Raw genomic sequence first — 27,107 nt, forward strand, 5'->3', positions numbered from 1 at the left:
TTAACCCCGCAGACAATGCCAAAATAGTGTTTTCACTGCTTACAGAAAACTGAAATTTAAAAAAAAATTTTTTTATGAGGGTGACCCTCCCACACACTCCCTATCGAGCTGCCGCTCGGTCTGCACAGCCTCATGCCTGGCACATACTGTCAACATTGTATATTTTTACATTTCCGCCCCCCCCCCCACAATATATATTTCACGGCTACGTTGCGACGGTACCAGCATACCCAGTTGTTGACACCCATTACACCACTCCTGTCTAACAAATCATAAAGCTGTGGTGTTACGGTGGCGGCATAGTATTTCACCGTAACACCACAGCCACTCTAACCATTCATAATACATCTAACTATCCCTTTACAGCACTTCACTCCCTACACATTTCCCCTCGTCCTACTTTCCCAAACGTCAACAACACATCTCATACATCCAGTTCGCTGATTAACCCTTGTACCACGTCTACTGGATTAAAATTTTGGCTAAAACTCGGCGATTTAATTTTTAAGTTAGTTGATTGTAACCAATGACGTATATATTGTAACGGTTCTCGGTTCAGAGTCAACTCGTGTAGTTTCGCCCTTTTTCTATCTTTTAAATCCACTCTCGTGGCAACATACCGACACTGCAAGACTGTGAAAGTTACTTTTATTTAACCGCAAAACTCTGTTGTTAGTGGGCGCTTTAGTTACTTTAGAAGTTACATTGTTGCTATCTCTAAATACGCAGAACAAATTTGAGACTGGAAATTAATTGAACGAAATTATTTTCTCTAGTTTCGATTAACCAGACGTGTATGATTAAAATAAAATTACGGTACTGGTCACAAGACTCGGATTCTAATCATTTTAGGGCACTGCAAATTGGCCTCCGGTTTTGTGTCAAATTTAATAGGAGGATGTGCCATTATGGCTATGCCATTCATGTATATTATCCTTATGCATTTGCCATTTCTAACATGGTGATTACAAAACGTTTCAGTTATTATAAATCTAGCAGCAACTCATTTTTCTAGAACTGAAATATAACCAAAAAGACGCGCATTGACTGTTTCATAATTATTAAAAATATGAAAACGCGACACGATGCGTAAATTGGGGTTACTGGTGCACTGTTGTAATTAAGGCAAATATTGTAATTTTAATTAATACACTATTATGATTAATGTCCATATTGTAATTGTATTCCATACATTATTAGGTTTACGCTGTTGTAATTAATAGAAATATTGTAATTGTAAGCCATACGCTGTTGTAATTAATAGACATATTATAACTGTAAGCCATATGCTGTTGTAATTAATAGAAATATTGTAATTGTAAGCAATATGATGGTGTAATTAATTGTAAGAATTGTAAGACATATGTTGTTGTAATTAATTGTATTTGTAAGAAAAACATTATATGATTTTTCATAGACTGTTGTGATTAATGGACAGATTGAAATTGCAACCCATACACTGTTGTGATTAAGGGGAATATTGTAATACGTCCACTATTGGGATTAAAGATGCATTTTGGGATATTAGATAAAGAGCTGACAGTTCTTACTACAATAGTTTAAAATTAAATAATGTAAAAGGAAATTACTGAATATTTCAGTGAAATTGATCCACTCTGAACCGAAATTTTAGCTATTGAATTTTCGGCCTAGCCTCGATCATCATTACTAATGTCGGTACGATAAAAAAAAAAGCATAGTCTCGATTATCCACTTCATGATGAAATTATGGATGGAAGTCGAACAGAAAATCGGAACCTAACCCAATCAACACTGCAGGTAAACGGGACAGTTACTAATACAAATTTATTACCACTGAATATCCTTTCCCGAACTCAGCTTGTTCCTCTGCTGCTTATCGGACCATTTCACTAACATGCTATACAGAATTGATATGAATAATTTTATGGCATCGATCAGAATGTAGGATGTCACTATACTTACTTGGTAATTTCATATCCTCACCAGTAGCCTACTTTTTACAGTCATCACTGATAATTTCTAGGTCATTCCATTTCACCTGGACCAGTGCTTGTAAGTGACGCCCTCAGAAAATTATGAAAACAAAATATGTTATAGTACATAGAGTCTTATGTAAAACTGTAAAGTTATTGGACTCTAGTATTAATATTGACTGAGATATGACCATTTAAATCGGAGTACCCTTTCGTAAGTTTTGAAACTACTGTTATATGACTCGATTTTTGTGATCTGATTTTATTCCTTCTAGCCAGTTTATGTTCTTGAAATTATGGGGTGTGTAAGAAAATGTTATATAGATTAAGAATTTACAATCACAGATTACAGGAAAAGTACCATCAACTGCGTATGGAGTACCCTAAGTGCCAAAATGTGATACTTGTACAAAAAACAATCAATATAACATTCTCTTACAAACCCCTTAATTTCAAGAATATTGTCTATCTAGGGGATATAAAATCAGAACACTAAAATCGGGCCATAGAACAGTAGTTTCAAAACTTGCGAAAGGGTATCCTATTCAAATGGTCATATTAATACTAGAGTCCTATAACTTTACAGTTTTACATAAGACTGTGTGTACTATAACATATATGTTTTTTTTATATATATAAATTTCCCGAGAGGGTCACTTTACAGCTTTCTCAGAATTGGGTCCCCTTGACATGGAACATATCCATATTACATTATGCTATAATTAACAATTGGAATTAGGTCACTCAGTATAAATATACATTATTACTAATATATGTGAGGTCTACATTTTTTTAATTTAATTTTAGTTAACCCATGTGATATCAACAACCCCTGTTTAAATGATGGTACGTGTTATCCATCAGAAGGTGGCGTGAGTTGCAGCTGTCCTCCTGGATTTGAAGGGTCCTTTTGTCAAGGTAAGCTGGTACTATGTCTGTACACTATATAATCTTCTTCGGTATAAAAACCTATATATAAATATATGCATAATATAATAAATAAAGGTTAAAATGCCTAAAGAAATTACTATTATTTAATTGTCTACATGTTTCGCCTGATTTCGGTAGCCATAATTACAAAAATAACGTGAAGTCCAAGACTACTGAGTCCCAACAGACAGTATCCACGCCAGCTATTTCTAGACGATCAAGGTTGTCACAAATCGGATAGATGAGTTATGCGCCCTTGAGTATGAAGGCTTGATAAATCTGGCTCGTGCAAATGTTGAGGAAAATGAGTTTTAGACATAAATAACAGTGTCAATTTATACCAGTTGTAAATAGATTCTGTATAGGTAATTGGATGGGTATCTGTTTGATGTAAACAAATTGAAGAACACGAAGGAAAATAGTTATCCAACTTATTCTATCGAATAAGGCTCTAATGAACCAAGATGGCGGACCAGGTAAACAAAGATAAACAAAACAAATTAGACAAGTTTTTAACTCAAACCCCAAGGCCTAAAAAGATATTGTTATAAACTTGCCCAGTCTCCCTTAAGCTAAGAATGGACTGGGCTGTATTGATGACCCCAGAGTGCACATGCGTGTGTTGTTATAGGGTATAAAAAGCTCACATGTTAGAGTGGCCCACAGACTCATTTATCTGTACTATATAAACTGACCTGTTTTAACAGCATGTTGTCACGCGGATCAAAACTTCGTTTATGAGAAAAGTGCTCTCACGGGCTCGCTCGTGCACTGTAAGCAGCAAACAGTCGCCCAAAATAGACATTCACGTGACAATATTCGTTCACTTATTTATCAATGAAGCCATGTAAAAAATTATTCTTTACTCGTTGGACTTTTAAAAATAAGTAGTTACGAACTAGATGGCCTGGCGCCTGGTACGTTCGGGCATTTTTATGCGCTTAGTTTTTTTTTTTACTGGCACGCGCACAGGTACTATTTCTTTTTCTTTTACAAGTACCCAAATCGGGGATTTCGTGCGGAGGTAGTTCGGAGGTAAACAGTCTGTGAAGTACAACATTTGCCACTGTACCTGTGTATCGCTAATTATAAACCGAATGTGTGAAGACAGTTCATACATATCACTCAAAAATTTTTCAGTACAAACTCAGTTGATTCACGCTCGATTTGCTACTAAACAAACCCATCGGTTTATTTTCTCAACAGTGTGACCGCGGATTTATTGACCTTGTATGAACTTATCCATAGCTATATCCTTACACCGAGAGAAATTATCTAGTCTCGGTGAAAAGAACCATGGTCATCTGGTAGAAAATTACTTTTGTATTTTTTGGAACGGAAAACAGTGTTTTTAGAAGCAAACTAACCTGCCGCACATGAGGAAGTCATTATACTAATAATAAAAGGCGAGACCTCTTTTTGCGGCGCAGGCTTATCACTGAGTAGTAAACCGTCCACAAACAATAATATAGGAAGCCTAGTGACGAGTGTAGGCTATAGACTATAGGTTTGAGTCGAGATTACTCGCTTTCAGTTTACTCTGTTTTTGCGATAACCAATTATGTGAGAAATACCATACTGTACGCGAACTAAATGCGTTTGTTAGATACTGACAGAGCAGCCCCGAGTCGAACAATCGCCGCCCGAGCTGTCTTCGTCAGCTAGTTTCACAATATCGTGCAATAGGTGTATTAATGTGATTTTTAGGTTTAACCCCGCAAACAATGCCAAAATAGTGTTTTCACTGCTTACAGAAAACTGAAATTTAAAAAAAAAAATTTTTATGAGGGTGACCCTCCCACCACTCCCTATCGAGCTGCCGCTCGGTCTGCGCAGCCTCATGCCTGGCACATACTGTCAACATTGTATATTTTTACATTTCCGCCCCCCCCCCCCACAATATATATTTCACGGCTACGTTGCGACGGTACCAGCATACCCAGTTGTTGACACCCATTACACCACTCCTGTCTAACAAATCATAAAGCTGTGGTGTTACGGTGGCGGCATAGTATTTCACCGTAACACCACAGCCACTCTAACCATTCATAATACATCTAACTATCCCTTTACAGCACTTCACTCCCTACACATTTCCCCTCGTCCTACTTTCCCAAACGTCAACAACACATCTCATACATCCAGTTCGCTGATTAACCCTTGTACCACGTCTACTGGATTAAAATTTTGGCTAAAACTCGGCGATTTAATTTTTAAGTTAGTTGATTGTAACCAATGACGTATATATTGTAACGGTTCTCGGTTCAGAGTCAACTCGTGTAGTTTCGCCCTTTTTCTATCTTTTAAATCCACTCTCGTGGCAACATACCGACACTGCAAGACTGTGAAAGTTACTTTTATTTAACCGCAAAACTCTGTTGTTAGTGGGCGCTTTAGTTACTTTAGAAGTTACATTGTTGCTATCTCTAAATACGCAGAACAAATTTGAGACTGGAAATTAATTGAACGAAATTATTTTCTTTAGTTTCGATTAACCAGACGTGTATGATTAAAATAAAATTACGGTACTGGTCACAAGACTCGATTTCTAATCATTTTAGGGCACTGCAAATTGGCCTCCGGTTTTGTGTCAAATTTAATAGGAGGATGTGCCATTATGGCTATGCCATTCATGTATATTATCCTTATGCATTTGCCATTTCTAACATGGTGATTACAAAACGTTTCAGTTATTATAAATCTAGCAGCAACTCATTTTTCTAGAACTGAAATATAACCAAAAAGACGCGCATTGACTGTTTCATAATTATTAAAAATATGAAAACGCGACACGATGCGTAAATTGTGCGTCTTGCTTTCGAGAACAATAGCTATAAAACAGAAATTTCCAGATTGATACATTATATGACACAACCAACCATAAGTGGTAATTTAAACACAAAGGATATATTTAAACTTAAATTTCTCTAACATTTCACTAAAAGATCCCTATTGTAGAACACCCAAATTATTATCTAGTCATTGTCATGCCGGTTGTTTCAAATAACAGAATTTTCCAGTCATATAACAGATCAAAGAATTTTTCGAGACGCATTGTCACGTATCGACTTCTATTTTTGGATTATCTGGCGCCACAAATAGCCCAATCATATCAAAAATCATGCAGTTCCACCTTGAAATGGGTTCAATTGATTTACGGCTTATTCTTTAATTTATAACACATAGAGCACAATGTGTAGGAGTCGCATTTTTGACTTCTAAGTAGATTCTTATACGGAATTCCGGATGGAATGCTAGACATTTGGAACACTGCTGCCGAACCGATTTGAAAATGCTTAAAGCTTTTTTTCTTTGCGCATGTCGTGTGCTCCTCTGTTTTTGATGTGGATGTTTTTATATTTGTGATAATTATTTGAAACAAAATAGGATTATCATCTACAATATGAGTACGGTAAGCACTCTCTACATACTGCGTTTGTAAACCACGAAATTCACCCCTTATTAGAAAGTTTTAACTATAGTCTATTGCATGTAAACGTTAAAAAAATCAGCTCAAAATACAGACATCTCTCTCTCTCTCTTTCGCTCTCTCTCTCTAACTAAGGGCTGCGCACGCGTACAAATGTTAAATTCAATCGTTAATTGTACGTACGAAAAAAAAAAGAAAGCCGACTGCGGAATTTAAGAATTCGTTTTCCAGAGCAAAATTTGAAACTTTGATGTGACCAAGAAACATAACTCTTTTTAATTCAAATGGCCAAATCATACAAATATCCAACTTAGCAATAGTTTAATTGTTAATGAATGATGATTTTAATGGTAAGTCTTATCATATTTGTTAAAATAAGCCCCAAATATAGCTCGATTATTGGATTTTTGTTATTTGCACGAACCACTCTACACATGTATGTGCATTCACCTCTCTGATCTTTGACTCTTGATGTCTGGAGTTTATTTAATTGGTGAAGTTGTGTAGCTTACTGCTTACCTGAAATGAATGGTTGCTGTGTAAAGGAAGAAGTGATGATTGATGGGGAGTTTTTTTATCCTGTAGTGTTGAGTTAGATAGCCTATGTAATTAGCTTTGCAAGATTGCAGAAGGAGACACCCCATAACCCATTATTGGCCTTCTTCGGCCATCACAGGTCAATACTGGGTATCCGAAAGTAGGTGTTGGTATTTTTATATTAGATAAAGTCTAATTTTACAATAAATTGGTATTTTTATATTAGATAAAGTCTAATTTTACAATAAATTGCGCTGCTGCTTTTAAACTTTTGTGGGTAGGGTGTTAGTGGGAGTTAGTTTAAAATTCCCGTTTCCCCTTTAGTGAGTGGATAAAATTCACCTAATTGCCTATTGTAAATTATAAAAAAGTAGTAGTGATTGAAATTTCGTATCTGATATATTTATTAGGGTAATTGTAGTTCATATTGCAATGGGGCAAACTCACATATATATTATTTAAATTGTTGACATAGAATACTCGAAAGCACGGTAAAGTACTAGCCGTCACCTTGGTAAAGCATGATTTTTGAGTGTTTAGGGGTTAGCTCTAGCTACATCGGTAATATTAGCCATATAGACAACTCAACAAATAATTTAGATTACCTCACTTTGGATTAAAATATTTCACTCACTTTTATTAATAATCTGCAGGGATACTAATTTGTACTTAGTGATATTTATTGGTCTATGTTTACGTTAGGTGGAAAGTATAATTAACTCAGGAATTTCCCGATACGCATTTCGCGGAAGTAAACAACCAAAATGGCCGACTTTTGAGAAAATAGTCAAACTTTTGGGAAATTTTTTAGATTAAGTTTATTTCTTGACTTGATTAAGTTGAATTATTTTCTTAGATTACTTTTATAGTAAAGCCCCTATATCCTAGGTTACTTGAAAGGGTTATTGGTTACATTTTTGTTGCAAATAAACTTAGTTTACTTAATTCAACAATAATCATATCATGGCAGAAAAATTCGAATTTGGTACCGATTCTAAATGGCCAGTTAAATCAGAACCCTTTGATTATAGGGAAGCTTTTCTTGAGGAGGCAGAGGAATTTTTAGAGGATCCACGGTCATGTATGCAACCCACTTTGTACCCAGGTCAGGATGTGAGAAGTAGGGAACCCCACCCCAATACATTTGAAAAGGAGGGGAGGTTTGTAAGACATGATAATAGACATCAACCAAGAGAAGACTCCTTTAACCCCTCAACTATTCCTCGCTTTTTAGTTTATGACGGGAAATCAGATGGAAGTTGGGATACTTTTAGTGATAAGTTTATCCGTTTTGCCCTGTCCCAGCCCTGGGGGTCTCATAGCTCTCGATGTAAGGATTATCTATGTTATTGTTTAACGGATAAGGCAGCGGAATACTTTACAAGTATAACTCGGAGATTTCCTCGCATGAATTTTAAATCAACTTTAGAAATGATGCAAAAACGCTTAGGAGTTCAAACTATTCCGGAGGCTGCTCAAGTTGAGATTCAGACCGCAACTCAAGGTCTCAATGGGTCGATAAGTGATTGGAGTGATCGTGTACAACAGTTAGCATTACGAGCTTACTCTGGTTTGTCGTCGGATGATTTTATAGCTAGACAATCTGTTTTGAAATTGGTTTCGGGATGTAATAATCCAGAAGCGGGCAGATTTGTCGCTAACTTAAGATTAATTGATATTGAGGAAGCGGTTGAACGGTTGCAGTGGTTCACTCATGTTAACAGCGTAATTCCGTTAAAATCTAATTCAGATAGTAATAGGGGTAGTGGTTATCCCGGGGGAGATAGTGAGGTAGGATCCCTTAATGTGCCCGATATTGGAAATTTTCCCCAAACAGATAGACATGATGACTATGATTCGGATAAGTTTACGTCTCGTCAATCTCGATCCTCGCTCCCTCGACGATTATATAAAGACCTAAGATCCCCTCGGGTTAGTCGTACTTATTACTACCCTGAGTCAAGATCACCCAGTCCCTCTCAAGTAGGATTTAGGGAATTTCCTCAAGCAGATATGCAAACAGCAGTGGAATATAGTCCGGTATATCCCCATGTACGTAGGACTAGTCCTTCGCCTGTGCGCAATCAAGTTAAACCTCCCAGTTTAAATGTTAAGGCCACCCCTGAATAACCTAAAGAGGAGTCTGAAATAGGTCAGATGAAGACGGAAATAACTCAACTTAAGGATATGATAGCCACTTTAATTTTGACTTTAAATACGAGAAGGTCCTCCCTTTCACCTAATAGGGCAAGTGTGACATGTTGAATGTCATTTGCGACCTTCCAATTCGCAATTACCTCCCTCTGCAATGAAACATTTAAGCTTTAAAGACAGTGCTAATTTAAACGACCAGGGGACGAGGCAGTAGGCCTTCCCTCGATCCCTGTTGAGCAAGGCCCAAACCTGAAACAAGCACCCCTACCTGAACCTGTAGACAAATGTCATGTTGACATTGCCCCTATATCCAAGGTTGGGAGGAGTGATAGTGTTTCTAAGCCTGATGATGAAATTTATGTTGCTAGAATACCCTCTCTTATTGCATATAGGGTCCCTTTAACAATAGAAAATTTAATTGACACTGGTTCGGATTGTACTATAATATCGCCTGAGGTTTATGATCAAATCGAAGTTAAGCCACCCAAAATTAGGGATATTACAATACATGCAGCAGCCGAAAATATTACATTTCCTGGATTTCTAATTGGCCAAGTTACTCTCCGAATAGGGTCTTTTACGTTCACGGATAATGTCTATGTAGCTCCTATAGCTGATACAGCCCTTATTGATTTTTTACATGAGTGTTTAATAGTAGGTGATGAGACGATTCCCATAGTAACAGGACTAAGGCCTATGTGTAATGCTGATAGTACTCCATATACTGCCCAGTTTATGGTCCCTACTAAAACTATTATTACGGCTAGGTCAGTCACTCGTCTACCTTGTAAAATGGATAGGACGTTAAAAGATTATATGATAGAGCCTACAGAAAGTAAACAGTTACTTATCGGTCGTACTCTTCATACGAATACTGATTATCCCACAGTATGTTTGATTAATGCGTCTGACAAGGAAATTGTTTTGAAATCTAATGACATAATTGGACAAGCCTATGAGGTTGGAAAGGAATCAATATCTTTCCCGGGGTCCCCCACCCTTAACCCTGTAGGTCCCTCCAAGGTCAATGAGGTATTAAATGAGGATGGTATCCAGGAGATGCCTGAACATTTAATTTCTTTATATGAACGATCAATTAAGCATTGTCAAGCGTCCAAGCAAAGCAATTAGCTGAATTATTGATTGATGTTTAGTGATGTTTTTGCTCAAACTGAATATGACTTAGGAAATTTCACTTCTATAGAACATGCCATTCACACAGGAGATGTCCTGCCCATTAAGGAACGGATGCGTAAGACACCTTTGTGTTTTGCCTCGGGGGAAGAAGCCCACTTAAAGAAAATGTTGAAAGCAGGTGTTATTGAACCTTCCACTTCGGATTGGGCGTCGGCCCCAGTATTGATACGCAAACCTGACGGATAGTAAGATGGTGTATTGACTATCGAGCTCTTAATGCAGTTACTACTAAGGATGTATACCCGTTACCTATTATCGAAGAATGTTTAGATACCCTTGCAGGTAATCAATGGTTCTCTAAATTAGATGCGAACTCTGCATATTGGCAGATCAAAGTCAAACATGAGGATCAAAAGAAAACAGCATTTTAGACTAAATTTGGGCTCTTCGAATTTAAGCGTATGCCATAGTCCCTCCACGTACAGTCGCGCTGCAAATTTAGTCCTACAAGGCCTTAATTGGAATATACCGTTGGCCTTTATTGATGATGTGCTAGTTATGGGGCAGAAATTTGAAGATCACATATTTAATCTTAGAACAGTTTTAGCACGTTTCCGTCAGTACGGGTTAAAAATGAAACCTAAAAGGTGTGAATTATTCCGGCAAGAAGTAGAGTTCCTAGGCCGTATTGTGAGCAATAATGGTATAGAAATGAGTGATAAACACTTAGCCCCGGTGAGAGATTGGCCGGTTCCTAAAAATACCAGGAAGGTAGAAAAATTCCTGCCATTCGCCAATTATCACCGAGTATTTTTAAAAGTATACGCAGAGAAGGCGCTGGCCTTATACTCTATCACGGGTAAAAACATTTTCATTGGGGGGAGGAGCAGCAAGAGGCTTCTGAAAATATAAAGACTGCTTTAATAACTACCCCAGTTTTAGCTTTACCCAATCAAACAGATCTTTTTGTCTTGGATACTGACGCGAGTAATTTGGCAGTAGCTGCGGAATTAAGTCAGATCCAGGATGGGCAAAAGAGAGTAATAGCCTATTCAAGTTTTTCTCTAACACCTGAACAGCAGCATTATTGTACCACGCGGAAAGAATTACTTGCGGTTGTTTGATTTACCCGTCAATTTAGGCATTATCTCTTGGGTCGTCCTTTTACAGTCAGGACTGACCATAGTAGTCTCACCTGGCTGCTTAAGTTTAAAAGCCCTAATGGACAGTTAGCTAGGTGGATGGAAGAACTTGCCCAATATGATATGACTGTGAAATATAGACCAGGTTCCAAACATTTATATGCAGACGCCCTGTCTAGGATACCTGTGTCAGGTCCTTGTCCTGATTTTGCCCTGAATGTACGTCCTAGTGATTTGCCCTGTGGGGGTTGTAAATACTGTGTAAGAGCTCATGAAAATTGGTATGAATATCAAATTAGTGTCGAGGAGGCTGTCCCTTTAATTCCCCCCAAAATTAATAGTAAACCCACTATTGATATTGACTTAAATAGTTTTAGAAGGGAATGACAAGACAAAATTAATGAAAATCTTGGTACTACCGATTTAGAGGGATTGTTAACAACCTGTGCTCTAATAGTTTCTCCTAAAAATACCCAGGGAAATCCCCAAGTGTTAACTTTGATTCCGGATGATTCAGGAATTGTTTTATCAGGCAAATTAGAAGAGGAAATCAAACAAGGCCAAAAGTTAGATTCAGATTTGGCTATTCTGTTAAATTGGATGATTAATAAAATAGAACCAGGGGAGGGTGAATTATTTCTAGCTAGTCCTACCGCTAAAAGTTACTGGATCAATCAGAACTTATATTATTTAGATGAAAATCAAATTTTGTATAGAAAAGACCCGGACGGTCATTCTCAATTAGTGGTGCCCAAGTCCTTAGTCCCCGAACTATTACGTTTAAATCATAATGTCCCTACGGCTGGCCACCAAGGGATAGATCGGACTAGATATAGAATAAAACCAAAATACTATTGGTATGGGATGACCCAAGAAATTAAGTTATATGTAGCCCCATGTAAGCAATGCAATAACAGTAAAAAGGCAACTGGGATAGCTAGACATAATTTAGTCAATTATCATGCAGGGGCCCCTATGGAAAGAGTTCATTTGGATTTTTTGGGCCCCTTGTCCAAATCAAACCAAGGAAATGAATATATTTTGATGATGGTGGATCAATTCACCAAGTGGGTAGAGTGTATCCCTTTACCATCTCAAACTGCGGAAATAACAGCGCAGGCCGCTGTCAATGATTTTTTTTCAAGATTTGGAGTTCCCTTCCACATCTTTATGGACCAGGGTCGGAATTTCCAAAGTGACCTATTTATCTCCTTGTGTGATTTATTGAAAATACATCGAGCCTGCACTCCCCTTATCGTCCTTCATCCAATGGTCAGGTAGAACGGTACAATCGGACATTAATGGATGCGTTACGCTGCTATATGGGGGATACGCAAGCATATTGGGACATTTATTTGCCTCAATTAGCCGGTGCCCTTCGTTCCTCTGTAAACCGGTGTACAGGGCATACACCCAATAAATTAATGTTGGGGAGAGAAGTTAATATGCCCGCTGAGTTAATGTTTGGATCTCCATCGGAGGATCACTAATCCCTGCCTGATGTGTATAAAGAAAATATTACTAAATCGCATGAAATGGCACATAAGACTTTGCAAACTCGCCAAAAAAGAATGAAAAAGGATTACGATGTGAATATCTGGAAAAAATCGTATGATATTGGGGATTGTGTGTATATCTTGGATACTGCATGTCTCAAGGGGAAGAATAAGAAATTAAGTCCATATTGGAAAGGCCCAGGGATAATTGACAAGGTCGTGACCCCTTATCTCTTACGGGTTAAAACACGTAATGCTCAGTCCATTATGCATCATGACCGAATAAAGCCGTGTAAGGATAGGGAAGTACCCCCGTGGCTAGAGCATCATAGAAATAAAATCATGAAAGGAGATAATCATACCCCAGTGCGTCCTACACGCAAAATCTATTGTTTGCCGAAAACCATGGGGGCGAGGATTGGGAATCCAATGTTTTCATTGTTCAGAGTGGTTCCATGGACGGTGTGTTAATCTAACCCTTGAGGAGGCGGAGTGTATAGATATATATACCTGTCCCATTTGTGATTCTGCCTCACAATAGAGGGAGGGGGGGGGGGCTGGGAGAAAATTAGATTATTTTCTCCCAGTGTTTTTTATTTCAGATTTTGAAGATTGTCTTAAGTAACATAAAAGGTAAGCCTTAGAAATGAGAAAAGGTTTTACTAATCGGTTTCCCTGTTCTGTTGGACAGGAACAGGGAGTGACCGAACCATCATGGGATGATGAATTGTTGTCGCCGGACATTGTGTTGAGTCCGCCCACAACACAGGTGTTAGGAGAAAATACAACTTCTAGAAGTTCAGATTCTGAATGGACAGTCTTGTCATCTCCTATTAGATTAGATGAATGGTCCAATATTATTAGGCCTAAAAACGTCCCTCCTCCTGTCCCTGTAAGACCCAAGTCCCAGGATGTGAGAGTGTATGATAGGCCTACTCCAGAAGTTGATGAACTAACTCTATTTATTTCTCCTACCCAGAACAGAATTCAGCAACCAGAGTCATCCAGCCAGAGGAGGACTCGAAGACGTCGGGAGCGACGGGAGCATCAGAGGCGCCGGGTACAGATGGGGGTGGCCCTTCCATTCGCCTCTGAGGGGGAGTGTATCCGGGGAGGGGACGCGCCCGGGCCTTTCCCCGTGCAAGAGGGAGAGGTCAGGGACGGACAATGGGGAGAGGGGGGTCTCCTCTACCTGACGCTTCAGCTCCGGAAGCGGTGGGGGGGGGTTCTCGCCCCTTGGAGGCCAGACCACTGTCACCCTCACCTGTCCCTGAGTCTGGAGGACGGGTGGGGGAGAGTTGGGGAGTAACTGTCCCCAGGGGATTGCTGGGCAGTCCCCGGGGGCAGCCGGTGCCCTTGATGTCTGTCATTCCCGAGGAGAGAGTCATCCAGCCAGAGGAGGACTCGAGGGTGGCCCTTCCATTCGCCTCTCGCCACATCAGTGGCGGGTTGTGATGGATAGGATCACCCTCCGGGAGAGGTGTGTTTCAGCTTGTTGCCCTCACTGCTGTCCTTCCCACCATGCACACTAGATCTTAGGGGATAGTTTTTTTTTTGTCTTTAGTTCTTTTTCCTTTAGTCCCTGGGGTTTTTTTTGTTGCTTTCGTTTTATTTAGTTCAGGGAGGGTGGTTTTTATGGGTTTCTTTTGTTTTTAGGGAACGGCGCTCTAACTATCCTGTACTCTTCTGTCCCTTTATATTTTGTATGGACCAAACCTATTCTGGGGATGGGATTATTTTTTGGGTATATTTGAATATATTAGTTTTTTCCCCTAGGGCGGCCGTTTTTTATAAAATAAAATTGGGGGGTGTGTTGCAGACGTGAGCTAGTTCCCCTTTGTTCCAAAATGGACTAGCCCGTCTGTGACGTTTATTCATTTTCTGCACGTGCGTGGTGATATTTTATATAAAGGCCTGCGTTTGGTCCATACTCCCCCTACTTCTACTCGGAGTTCGAAGTTATTGGATATTTATTGGACGTGCTTGTGTATTTCGTTATTATAAAGATTACTTGTTGTGAGTAGAAAGCTTAGTTATTTATTAATACCAGGCTGAAATATATGTAGTTTTGATATGTATTGCATGCTGCCTGGAGCTTTATAGAGTAGTTGCTGCTTGATATATAATATAAATTAACCTACCCGTCAGTCTGTCGGAAAGCACTCCTTAACCCATTAACCTTAACCCGGCCATCTCAGGTTTAAGTGGGTAGATTTCAAGGGGGATTAGACTTGGGATATAATAAATATACCCTGATTTTACAATAATATCAACAAACGGAAAGCCAACTTCAGTCCCGATAACCCATCCCTACATCAGGCTGAAAAGCAAGCACGTCTAACAATGCTAAATGACTCTCATGAGGCATGTTTGTCAAATGCAGACAGTCCAATCTCCAGTTTACATAAAGACATAACATGTGACACAATCAATACTGCAAGTATTGTTACAGCAACAACTCAAAAAGATGAAACAGCATTTCAGCTATCTAATATTGTTTGTGTTACATTAAAAAATCAGTCAATGAAAAACTAAACTCAAACAATGACGTTTTAAAGTTGTACATATTTTTTTTGCCTTTTTTCATTTTATGTTTGTGTGATCGGTCCAAAATTGTATCTTATTTTTATGTGAGTGTGTCTGAACAATCCAACTGCAACTTCTTTCTGAAACTGGGGCTAGCATTTGATAATGGGTAGTGCTGTAGAGTCACATAGAGTTGCCGTTGTATTGTTTTATCACAAAATAGGTATGACTAATTTCAGGAAAGTGAGCATTGTAGGTGTACGAGATAATATATTTTGCTGGTTTATAGCTATTTTATTAAGCTTAAAGTGACGGTATTGTCCGAGTGTAAATCAAAATTATTGCTAATTTCATATTCGGTTGTCATAATAAATTTATTGTTGTTGTCAGGAGATATAGAACTAAACCCAGGTACCGGAGTCGAACCAGATACAAGTAAAATATAAATTTTTCATGGCAACATCCGAAGTCTTAGAAATAAGCTCAACGACATTATAAATTATATTGAAGAGTTTGATGTGTTTTTTTTACAGAAACATATTTAGACAAAAATATTATCAATAACGATATCCGTCTTGAAGTATTTGAAATAACCGAACGAAAAGATAGAAATTCAGAAGGGGGTGGTATTATAAAAACAACATAAACATAAGTAGGGGAAATGACTTGGACCATAATTTGGTTGCAAGTATGTGGTTCGAATTAATAACAAAAATCCATTCTGTTTTGATAAACATAAATTATAGGTCAGAAAGGCAAGGTCATGTTTATTTTTGGCAATATTTGGAGCTGCCTTGGGTGATTTAAATCAAAACTTTGCATCTTCCACATCGAGTGATATTATTGTTCTCAATAGATTACAAAATACAATTAAGAAACAGACTAATTTTTATACGCGTACAGGTACTACGTCCTTACTGGACCCAATTCTTATTACCGATTCTATAAAGGTTATCGATTCAGATACTATACCGATCGATAGAGTAATTAGCGATCACGATGGTACTTATGTAACAATCAAATGTGGTTTAACTAATAGTAAGTGTTTCAAGCGCAATATATGGAATTACAAATAGGCCGATCTTAACGTTATGAAACAAGATATTGAAAAACCAGATTGGGCCACATTAATAGTGAACGCGGATAATATTCACACGGCGTGTAGGAATTTTACTGAAACTTTTCTTGATATAGCTAAAAGAAATATTCCACAAACGGAGGTAATCATTCGCAGCGATTTTTATTTAAATATCAACGATAATCTGGAAAAAATGAAATTCACAAATATCAAGGCATACTTTAAAACAATTAATTTGTTATTAAAAAATGAACGTCCTTCAAATGACCTACCTCCTATAAAAGATCCATTTAACAATTTAAACTTAGAATATGAATCTAGTGTGAAATCTGAAATACTGAACAAGTACTTTAGCTCTATTACAAATTTAAACGATTCTTGTGTAGATTTACCTCAATTCGAGGAAAGATGTGCGATTGAATTATCCCACATACACGTAACCGAACTGGACGTAGTTGATGCTATTTCTACGTTAGATGTTAACAAAGCTATGGGATCGGATATTATAAGCAATAAAATGTTAATTGCATCCAAACATGAAGTTTCAAAACCACTTTCCATGCTCTTTAACAAATCTCTTGGAGGAAAATGTTTTCCTGTAGAATGGAAACTTGCCCATGTTATTCCTCTATTTACCAGCGGCTGCCAGGCAGGATACGCCCACAATTTCGAGAGATGGATAGAGAACAAGCTAACAAGAAAGTGATTTTTCCTACAATCAAAGGCCATAATTCAGGAAATTACAATTCGATATGCGTGAATATCGAAAGGAACCGAGATCTTTGGGTTATAAACTTACATTTCAAGTTTCAACAAAATCGGATAAAAATTGTGACCTCTATAGTGTCCACAACCTTGATAGACCATGTTTTTACGCTATTTGAGAACGAACGACGGCCATTTTATCTGTCAATTTTGGGCCGATTATCACGAAATTCGAACTCAGCCATCCTTACGGTGTAACGGTGATATAATAATTTTTTTAAATCGGATAAAAATTATGACCTCTATAGGTTCCACAAGCTAAAAACGCGATTTTTGGTACAATCAGGGGCCATAATTCAGGGAGTTACGGTCCGATATGCGCGAATATCGAAAGGAACCGAGATCTTTGGGTTATAAACTTACATTTCAAGTTTCAACAAAATCGGATAAAAATTGTGACCTCTATAGTGTCCACAACCTTGATATACCATGTTTTTACGCTATTTGAGAACGAACGACGGCCATTTTGTCTGTCAATTTTGGGCCGATTTTCACGAAATTCGAACTCAGCCATCCTTACGGTGTAACGGTGATATAATAATTTTTTTTAAATCGGATAAAAATTATGACCTCTATAGGTTCCACAAGCTAAAAACGCGATTTTTGGTACAATCAGGGGACATAATTCAGGAAGTTACGGTCCGATATGCGCGAATATCGAAAGGAACCGAGATCTTTGGATTATCAACTTAGATTTCAAGTTTCAACAAAATCGGATAAAAATTGTGACCTCTATAGTGTCCACAACCTTGATATACCATGTTTTTACGCTATTTGAGAACGAACGACGGCCATTTTGTCTGTCAATTTTGGGCCGATTTTCACGAAATTCGAACTAATAATATAATAATACGTTTTTTTAAATCGGATAAAAATGATGACCTCTATAGGGTCTACAAGCTAAAAACGCGATTTTTCGTACAATCAGGGGCCATAATTCAGGAAGTTACGGTCCGATATGCGCGAATATCGACAGGAACCAAGATTTTTGGGTTATAAACTTACATTTCAAGTTTCAACAAAATCGGATAAAAATTGTGACCTCTATAGTGTCCACAAGCTAAAAACGTGATTTTTCGTACAAACAGGGGCCATAATCCATGAAGTTTCGATCCGATACATGCCAATATCGAAAGGAACCGAGATCTTTTGGAGATAAACCTATATTTCAAGTTTCGTCAAAATCGGATAAGAATTGTGACCTGTAGAGTGTCCACAAACAAATTGTGGACGGACGGACAGGGGCGACGACATAATACGTCCACATGAAAATGTGGGCGTATAAAAATGGGGATAAATCGTTGCCAAGTAAATATAGAAACAAAAAGCTAGCATAACTTAGGCTGATATTAGTAAGTCATTCGATACGGTGTGGATTAAGGGACTGCTGTTAAAATTAGAAAGATATGGGATTAAAGGAAATTTACTGAGTTGGCTCAAAAGTTATTTGACAAATAGAGCTCAGAAAGTGCTTAAAGAAGCATTATTTGACACACGCGAGCTCAAAGCGGGTGTGCCCCAGGGGTCAGTCTTAGGACCTTTACTTTTTATACGCCCACATTTTCATGTGGACGTATATTGTCGTCGCCCATGTCCGTCCGGACGTCTCTACAGGCCACAGTTTTATTCGATTTCAACGAAACTTGAAATACAGATTTATCTCCCTAAGATATCGGTTCCTTTCGATATTGGCATGTATCGGACCGTAACTTCGTGGATTATGGCCCCTGATTGTATGAAAAATCGCATTTTTAGCTTGTGGACCCTATAGAGGTCACAATTATTATCCAATTGTGTTGAAACATGAAATGTAGGTTTATAACCGAACACAGTTTTTATGGGATACAATCACTAGTTTATTCTAAAAGCACGACGTTTCGACAAGTATCCTCTTATCGTTATCAAGCACAAATGACAATTTAGTAAACTTGTGGACAATATATACTATTCAAAAAAAGTAGGGGATATTTGATTTTGGGGGCATAATACTAAAATATGCAAATGACTACGAAAAAAGTCACTATAGAACCTAACAGAAGAAACATTTCCAGTTACATGTGACGCCCAAACGCACCAATAGCTACCGCATGGAATGCAGGTGATGCTTGGGATCATCATGGGGGTCCAACCCAAGATTTGCACGACTCTGACTTTGAATGTTACAGTCATTGTGGCATTGAATTCCAGGGTGGAAACATCAGTTTAATTGTTTTAGTGACCAGAAAACAAATTTTGATATCCGTCGGCTTACCCAAAATGAAAGGTTACGTGCCCTTGGCATGCTACAGATCGGCACAACACAGGCGGTTGTGGCGCGGACGATGAATGTTTCTCAGTCTGTCATAAGCAGGCTATGGTCCAGATACCGTGATACACAATCTGTACAGGACAGACCACGCTCAGGTCGACCAAGGGCGACAACTCAAGCCCAGGATCGATTTATCCGTACCTTGGCCTTGAGAAATCGTGTCATCACAGCAAATCAGATCAGCGCTCGTCTTCAAACAGACACTGGTGTGAGAGTGAGTGGCCAGACGATTCGGAATCGACTGCATAGGGGTCACCTTCGCGCCCGACGTCCTCGCGTGATCCCTTGTTTGAGAGATCATCACATTCAGGCAAGACATCGTTGGTGTAGGGATCGTCAACACTGGGATAATCGACGCTGGAGCAATGTGATGTTTTCAGATGAGTCAAGGTTCACTGTTGATTTTTTGGACAGACGTAGGAGGGTGTGGCGTCGTCGAAACGAGCGCTTCCAAGACGTTAACGTCATCAGACATGATCGATTTGGGGGTGGTTCTGTTATGGTGTGGGGAGGCATCACTGTTGCTGGAAGAACGGCTTTACATGTTGTTGCAGGGCGTGTTACAGGCCAGTACTACCGGGACAACATCTTGGCAGTCCATGTTGTGCCGTTCGCACGACGTCATGGCCGCCGTTTCATCTTCCAGGATGACAACGCAAGATGTCACAGGGCCAGGATCGTTACAGGTTACCTCCAACAACAGAACATCACCACATTACCTTGGCCAGCACTGAGTCCCGACCTCTCCCCCATCGAGCATGTCTGGGACATGCTTGGACAGAGGTTACGTCAACGTCAACAACGTCCTGCCAATGTCCAAGAACTTGCTGCTGCGTTGCAACAGGAATGGGACAATCTGGACCAAAATGACCTTAGACGTCTCATTAGGAGTATGCCACGTCGGATCAATGCTTGTTTGGCAAACAGAGGAGGATTTACTCTTTACTGACTTGGTTGTGATGCTGTGGTAACTTTGCTGTTTGACCCCGGGTATCATTTTACCCTTATAATGGTCAGTCTGTGCCTTACTTAGTCTAACGATCATTTGGAATAAATCGATGAATGTGAATTTTATTTCATAATATCCTACCTGATATATGTACATATGAATTATCGTTCCTTACGCTAAAACTCGCACTTACCGGTACTAGACCAATCGAGTCTACCGGAAGTAGTAAACATGCGCACGCACCAGATCACATGATCCCATGCACATGTCAGTTCGTTTTCTCGGCGCTTGCAAATCGCACGTGTTTTTTTTTTAGTGTTTCTAATTTGGAAGCCATTATGGCTAGAGTTTCGGATGGAGAGGAATCTTCGTCAAGTTGTTTGTCTTCGACTTCGGTAAGTAATCATATTAGGGCGCCTTTATCGGGTCCTTGTAGGATGATTGAAAATAAGACAAATGACGGGGAAAAACGAGGTCAGCAAACTCGTAGTGAACCGCCGATTGATACGGGCGAAACTATCCAGGAAACGAGAACAGCTAATAGTTCTATTCCTTTGACTTTATCAAAAGAAAAGAAGAAGAAATCGAGTAAAACAAAAAGTCGGTTGGATCAAATGGAGTCCAAACTAGATCGGTTGTTCGACCTAATGGTGAACAAAAATAATGCTACCGATGTAAACAATACGGTTATCTCCCCTGGACTGTCTGAAACGAGATCCGACAGGGTTACCGAATCTAAAGATTCTAAAAGTAAAAAACAGGATGTCATTTCAAGAAGGAGCAAAGGAAATGATTATTTTTACCATGATTCAGATTCAGACTCTGACTGTCTTTCAATTCAACCCGGTCAAGATGAAAGGATTGATTCATCGGAGCCTGAGGAAGATATGCCGGTCTTGCCCTTGGAACAGGGAATTAATGTAAATGTCGACAAATCTACCAAAGGTCCAGGATTGTTTTCCATCTTTGGCACTGACGCCACAACAAGAAAGGGCACTGTGAATGAACCGGGTATAAGGCTAGATCAGTCTCAAAGAGATGTAATTAATCATAGTTGGAGGTGTTCGACTCCATCTAATTTGACAGCCTTTTCAGAGGAAAATATTGAATTGTTTCCCATATGCGAGGAGGACAGGATTTTTTTACAAGTACCAACCTTGGACACATTAGTTGAATCATGTCTCATTCAAAAACATGGTACCTCGGCATCTTTTGCTAAGTCAGGCCGTTCACTATATCAACAGCCATATAAGATGGCCGAAAAATTAGCTTATAAAGGGCAACAAGCAGCTTTAATGGGTATAAATATTCAGCTATATACTCAACAAGCGTTAGGTACACTTATGCAGGGTCTTGTGTCTCAGGATAGTGAACTCACCAAAGAACAAATCATGCATCAAATTCAAAACATTTTTGCCATGTCGACAAAAAATCTTGATCAATTTGGCAGGGTGGGTGCCTTTCACCATGCAATCAGAAGAAGCATGGCCATGACTGACTCTTCTCTCTATGAGGTAGAGAACTCACGTACCTTGTTTAATCTCCCTCTTACAGGGGATGGAGTTTTCGGTTCTAGCCTGGAGAAGGCTCTGAAAGACAAAAAAGAGCAGAAGAAAGCCGTCCAGGAACTTTTGCCGGTTTTATATAACAGGAAAAGAAGAAGTAATTATATACCAGAGGCATCATCAGCTAAGCGCTCTAACACTTTTCAGTCTCGCCAAGGTAATACTTTGAATAGTGAACATATTTTTCGGGCTCCAGCAACACCAAGAGGGAGGACATACAATAGGGGCCAGTCCTACTCATTTCGAAGGGGACGAAGAGACTATCAGGAGGGACGAAAACCGTCATTTACCTCTGCCTCAGAAACTAGAGGTTCCAGATCTACTAACCAATGACACAGTAAGTGTTTTGATGAGACGTCCGGAGATACCTGTCGGCGGGCGTCTGTCTTTTTTTCTGACACAATGGCAAGAGATCACTTCAGACAGCTGGGTCTTACGAACCATACAGGAGGGCTACAGACTCGAATTTCTGAAAATTCCGCCTTTTCTTGGCATAAAGCACACTCGGGTGGCGGCCAAGGGTTTACGTCTTATAAGACAGGAAATCACATCTCTTTTAGGAAAAAATGCAATAGAGCCAGTGTCAGAAAAAAAGATCCATTCAGGTTTTTACAGTTCGTTGTTCCTAGTAACCAAAAAGAACGGGGAACTCCGACCTGTGATAAATTTGAAGCCATTAAACCGATATCTCCGGAAGACACATTTCAAGATGGACACTCTCAAAAAGGTTTTACGTCTAGTCAAATCAGGAGATTGGGCCTTTTCGATCGACCTAAAAGATGCTTATCTCCATATACCGATTTTTCCGGAACACAGGAAATATCTAAGGTTTTGCGTAGAAAACAGAGTATACCAATTCAAAGTTCTGTGTTTCGGACCAACATCCGCCCCTCGAGTGTTTACAAAAATTCTCTCAGTGGTCGAGGAGCACCTTCGTTTTCAAAATGTTCGAATGGCAGCGTTTCTGGACGATCTCTTGTCAGTCAACCAGAAGAAGGCAGATCTATTGAAAGATCGCAGGAAAATGGTGGATCTTCTGATTCGACTAGGTTTCATTATAAATATAAAAAAATCTCAACTAGTTCCTTCACAGGAGATCACATACATAGGTGCTCTGTTAAAGTTCAACCAGGGTATGGTTTACCCAAGTTTGGAGAGGGCAAACAGTTTACGCAAATCAGTACAGTCCCTTCTGGGGGGTCAGGATTCAGCAAGGGACTATCTCCGTCTCTTGGGCAAGATTGCATCATGTCTGGAATTGATACCCAATGCACGTTTGTTTATGAGGCCAATTCAGTTTCATCTATTGAGTGTTTGGAAGTTGTCGACAATGAGTTTGTCAGTAAAAGTTCCTGTGTCTCCAGAACTAAGATTAAATGTAAATTGGTGGTTACAGGAAGCCAACATTTTAAAGGGTCAATCGTTACTGCCAATGCAGACCTCGGTAACCATAACTACAGATGCTTCACTGTGGGGTTGGGGAGGTCATCTAGACAACAGATTTGTGCAGGGTTTGTGGTCGGAAATGATGAAAAAAGAACATATCAATCTGTTAGAACTGAGAGCAGTTCACCTGACAATCAAACATTTTCAGACAGAGTTAACAGACAAACATGTGTTAGTACGCTCGGACAACAGTACAGTTGTTCATTATCTGAACAAGCAGGGGGGCACAAAATCTTCTCAGTTATGTCAAGAAACATGGGAAGTTTGGAATTTGGCACTAAGTCACAACATGTCAATTCAGGCGGCGCACTTGCCATCAGCAGAGAATGTATTAGCGGATCGCCTCAGCAGGGGGAAGGTTTTGTCAACCGAATGGTCTTTGAATCTGGAGGTAGTCGAAATGATTTTCCAGACGTGGGGTTATCCGTCAGTAGATCTGTTTGCTACAGCCCAGAACCGCAAGTGCCTAATATTTTGTGCATGGGTTTATCACCCGCTAGCTTTCGAAATAGATGCCCTGTCAATTTGTTGGGACAATCTGTTCGCGTATGCTTACCCTCCAATAAGCTTGATTCCATTAGTTCTTCGTCATATTCAGAAATTCAAATGCGAAATAATACTGATTGCTCCGTTTTGGCCGAGGCAGGTATGGTTTCCTCAGTTATTACAACTGTTAGTGGCTCCCCCATTGAGGTTACCGAATCTCGAGGTATTACTAGAGCAGGGAAATCCAAAATTGTACCACCCAAATCCACAACTGTTTCAATTGACTGCATGGAGATTGTCGACAGACGTTTTCAAACAACAGGATTTTCGGCTAACACTAGGAAATTGTTGGCAGCCTCATGGAGGTCTGGGACACAAAAAGGTTACAAGTCCAAATTCAGGAAATATGTATGCTGGTGTCGTGAACGGGAAGTTGATCCCTATGTATCAAATTTAGGTCACTGTGCAAATTTCTTGACACACTTGTTCGATGAGGATCTAAGTTATAGAACCATTGCTGGTTATCGATCCATGCTATCCACTGTGTTGCAACCAGTGGAGGGAATTCCAGTCGGTCAACACCCATATATTATCCGTTTACTAAGGGGAATTTTTAATTCAAGGCCACCAATTCGGAAACTTCTCCCAGAATGGGATTTACCCCGAGTTCTAAGTATGTTGACGAGGTCGCCTTTCGAGCCCATGCGTAAATCTAAGTTAAAATATGTTACATGGAAGACAGTTTTCTTATTTGCTATAACTTCATTCAGGAGATGTGGCGACCTACAATCTCTTAGATTGGGAAAAGGAAATGTCAATATTCAAGCCCATGGAGTTACGTTTATTCGTCAAGGTCTTTCAAAACAAGATCGAGCATCACACTTTAACCCAAAAATTTATATACCATCTTTTCCAGATAACAAGCTATTAGATCCGAAAAGAGCTATGGCAATCTACTTAAAGATGACAGAACCTTTTCGAGAACAAAATGGAAGAGATCAAACTAAGATGTTTTTATGCGTAAATAAGCCACATTTACCAGTTTCGACACAGACAGTGTCTAGATGGATTGTAAATGTGATACGACAAGCCTATAAAGGAGATATAGTGCCAGCTGTGCGGGGACATTCTACTAGGGCACTGGGAGCTTCCTGGGCTCTATTCAAAGGTTCTTCCATGAAAAGTATCATGGAAAGTGCTGACTGGACCCAGGAAAATACATTTATAAAGTTTTATTTACAAGATGTAAATGTTGATTTCTTGCAAACCGAGTAATGGTTTGTGTTCATGAGGTGATGGTTTTTAGAAAGTCTGCTAAAGTCTAGTGGATATATATAAGAAATCCCGGCGAGTTTTTCAGGAGGTATGTAATTTTTTATACAACATTGAACTTGTGTTCGTTGTTATCACAAGATATATATATATATAAATCAGAAAGTATTTGAGCTACACTGATCTGAATCCCACCTCCATTCATGTAATGCTTGGGGAATCTAGGAATAATTCATATGTACATATATCAGGTAGGATATTATGAAATAAAATTCAAAAATTTGACATAAGTTCAAATTTTATGAATAATATACCTACCTGATATATGTACGAACCCTCCCATCCTTCCCCTAATTGCAGAATCAGTTTCTCAAGGGCGATTTGTAAGCGCCTCGAATGAACTGACATGTGCATGGGATCATGTGATCTGGTGCGTGCGCATGTTTACTACTTCCGGTAGACTCGATTGGTCTAGTACCGGAAAGTGCGAGTTTTAGCGTAAGGAACGATAATTCATATGTACATATATCAGGTAGGTATATTATTCATAAAATTTGAACTTATGTCAAATTTTTGAACTTCATTTCATTTTGTCATTTGTTTCTTCGTCAGTTTCATTAGGTGACTTTAATAACACTTAAAAATCAAATATCCCCTACTTTTTTTGAATAGTATATATGAAATTAATAAGAAACCATCCGCCTGGATTAAGAATAACAGTAATAGAAATAATCAAGGTGTAAAGGATATTTAACAATAACAACAAACATAACAAGGTAATTAGCTACTAATAAGCACTGGTACTGCATGATTAGAGGGTTATTAACAGTTATGAAGCCCTTCAAAAGGGTAGCATGTATGGATAGTGGGAAGTTGATAAAGCACAGGTAGTGAGGCCATGTGCATGAAGTTAAATAAGATTTGCATTATATAAGTACAACTATAACAATACACAATTTGTACTAAGAAAACAAGAACAAAAACCTCTAAAAATATAAGGGACAGGTTGGGAGAGTCTATAATATCGAAAATTTATTAATGAGATGGGGTGGGGGCGGGGATTTTAGTACAACCAAAGATGGCTTAATAGTTAAATTATGTTGTGCATCTTAATTACATCATCATATGCCCTGGGGATGTAGAGCCCTAAGTCCCTATTGAGTTCAGGTGAATGTTAAATGGAATGAGGTCCAGATACTAACCGCCAACCAACAGAACAAGAAAACCAGGAAGATCCTAGAAGCTATAAATATCAGAAGACATTCACCTGAACTCAATAGGGACTTAGGGCTCTACATCCCCAGGGCATATGATGATGTAATTAAGATGCACAACATAATTTAACTATTAAGCCATCTTTGGTTGTACTAAAATCCCCGCCCCCACCCCATCTCATTAATAAATTTTCGATATTATAGACTCTCCCAACCTGTTAATAACCCTCTAATCATGCAGTATCAGTGCTTATTAGTAGCTAATTACCTTGTTATGTTTGTTGTTATTGTTAAATATCCTTTACACCTTGATTATTTCTATTACTGTTATTCTTAATCCATGCAGATGGTTTCTTATTAATTTCATATATATTGTCCACAAGTTTACTAAATTGTCTTGTCTACGATATCACCTTAGGTGGAAGTGGACGTAAAACCCCAGAAACGAACGAACGAACTAAATTGTCATTTGTGCTTGATAACGATAAGAGGATACTTGTCGAAACGTCGTGCTTTTAGAATAAACTAGTGATTGTATCCCATAAAAACTGTGTTCTGTTAATTTGTTCCCTGATCGCTAAATGCCACTTAAAGAATAGGTTTATAACCCACAGATCTTGGTTCCTTTCGATATTCGCGCATATCGGACCGTAACGTCCTGAATTATACCCCCTGATTGTAAGAAAAATCGCGTTTTTATCTTGTGGACCCTATAGT

The sequence above is a fragment of the Patella vulgata genome, chromosome 8, assembly GCF_932274485.2.
Source record: "Patella vulgata chromosome 8, xgPatVulg1.2, whole genome shotgun sequence".
Lineage (NCBI taxonomy): Eukaryota > Metazoa > Mollusca > Gastropoda > Patellidae > Patella > Patella vulgata.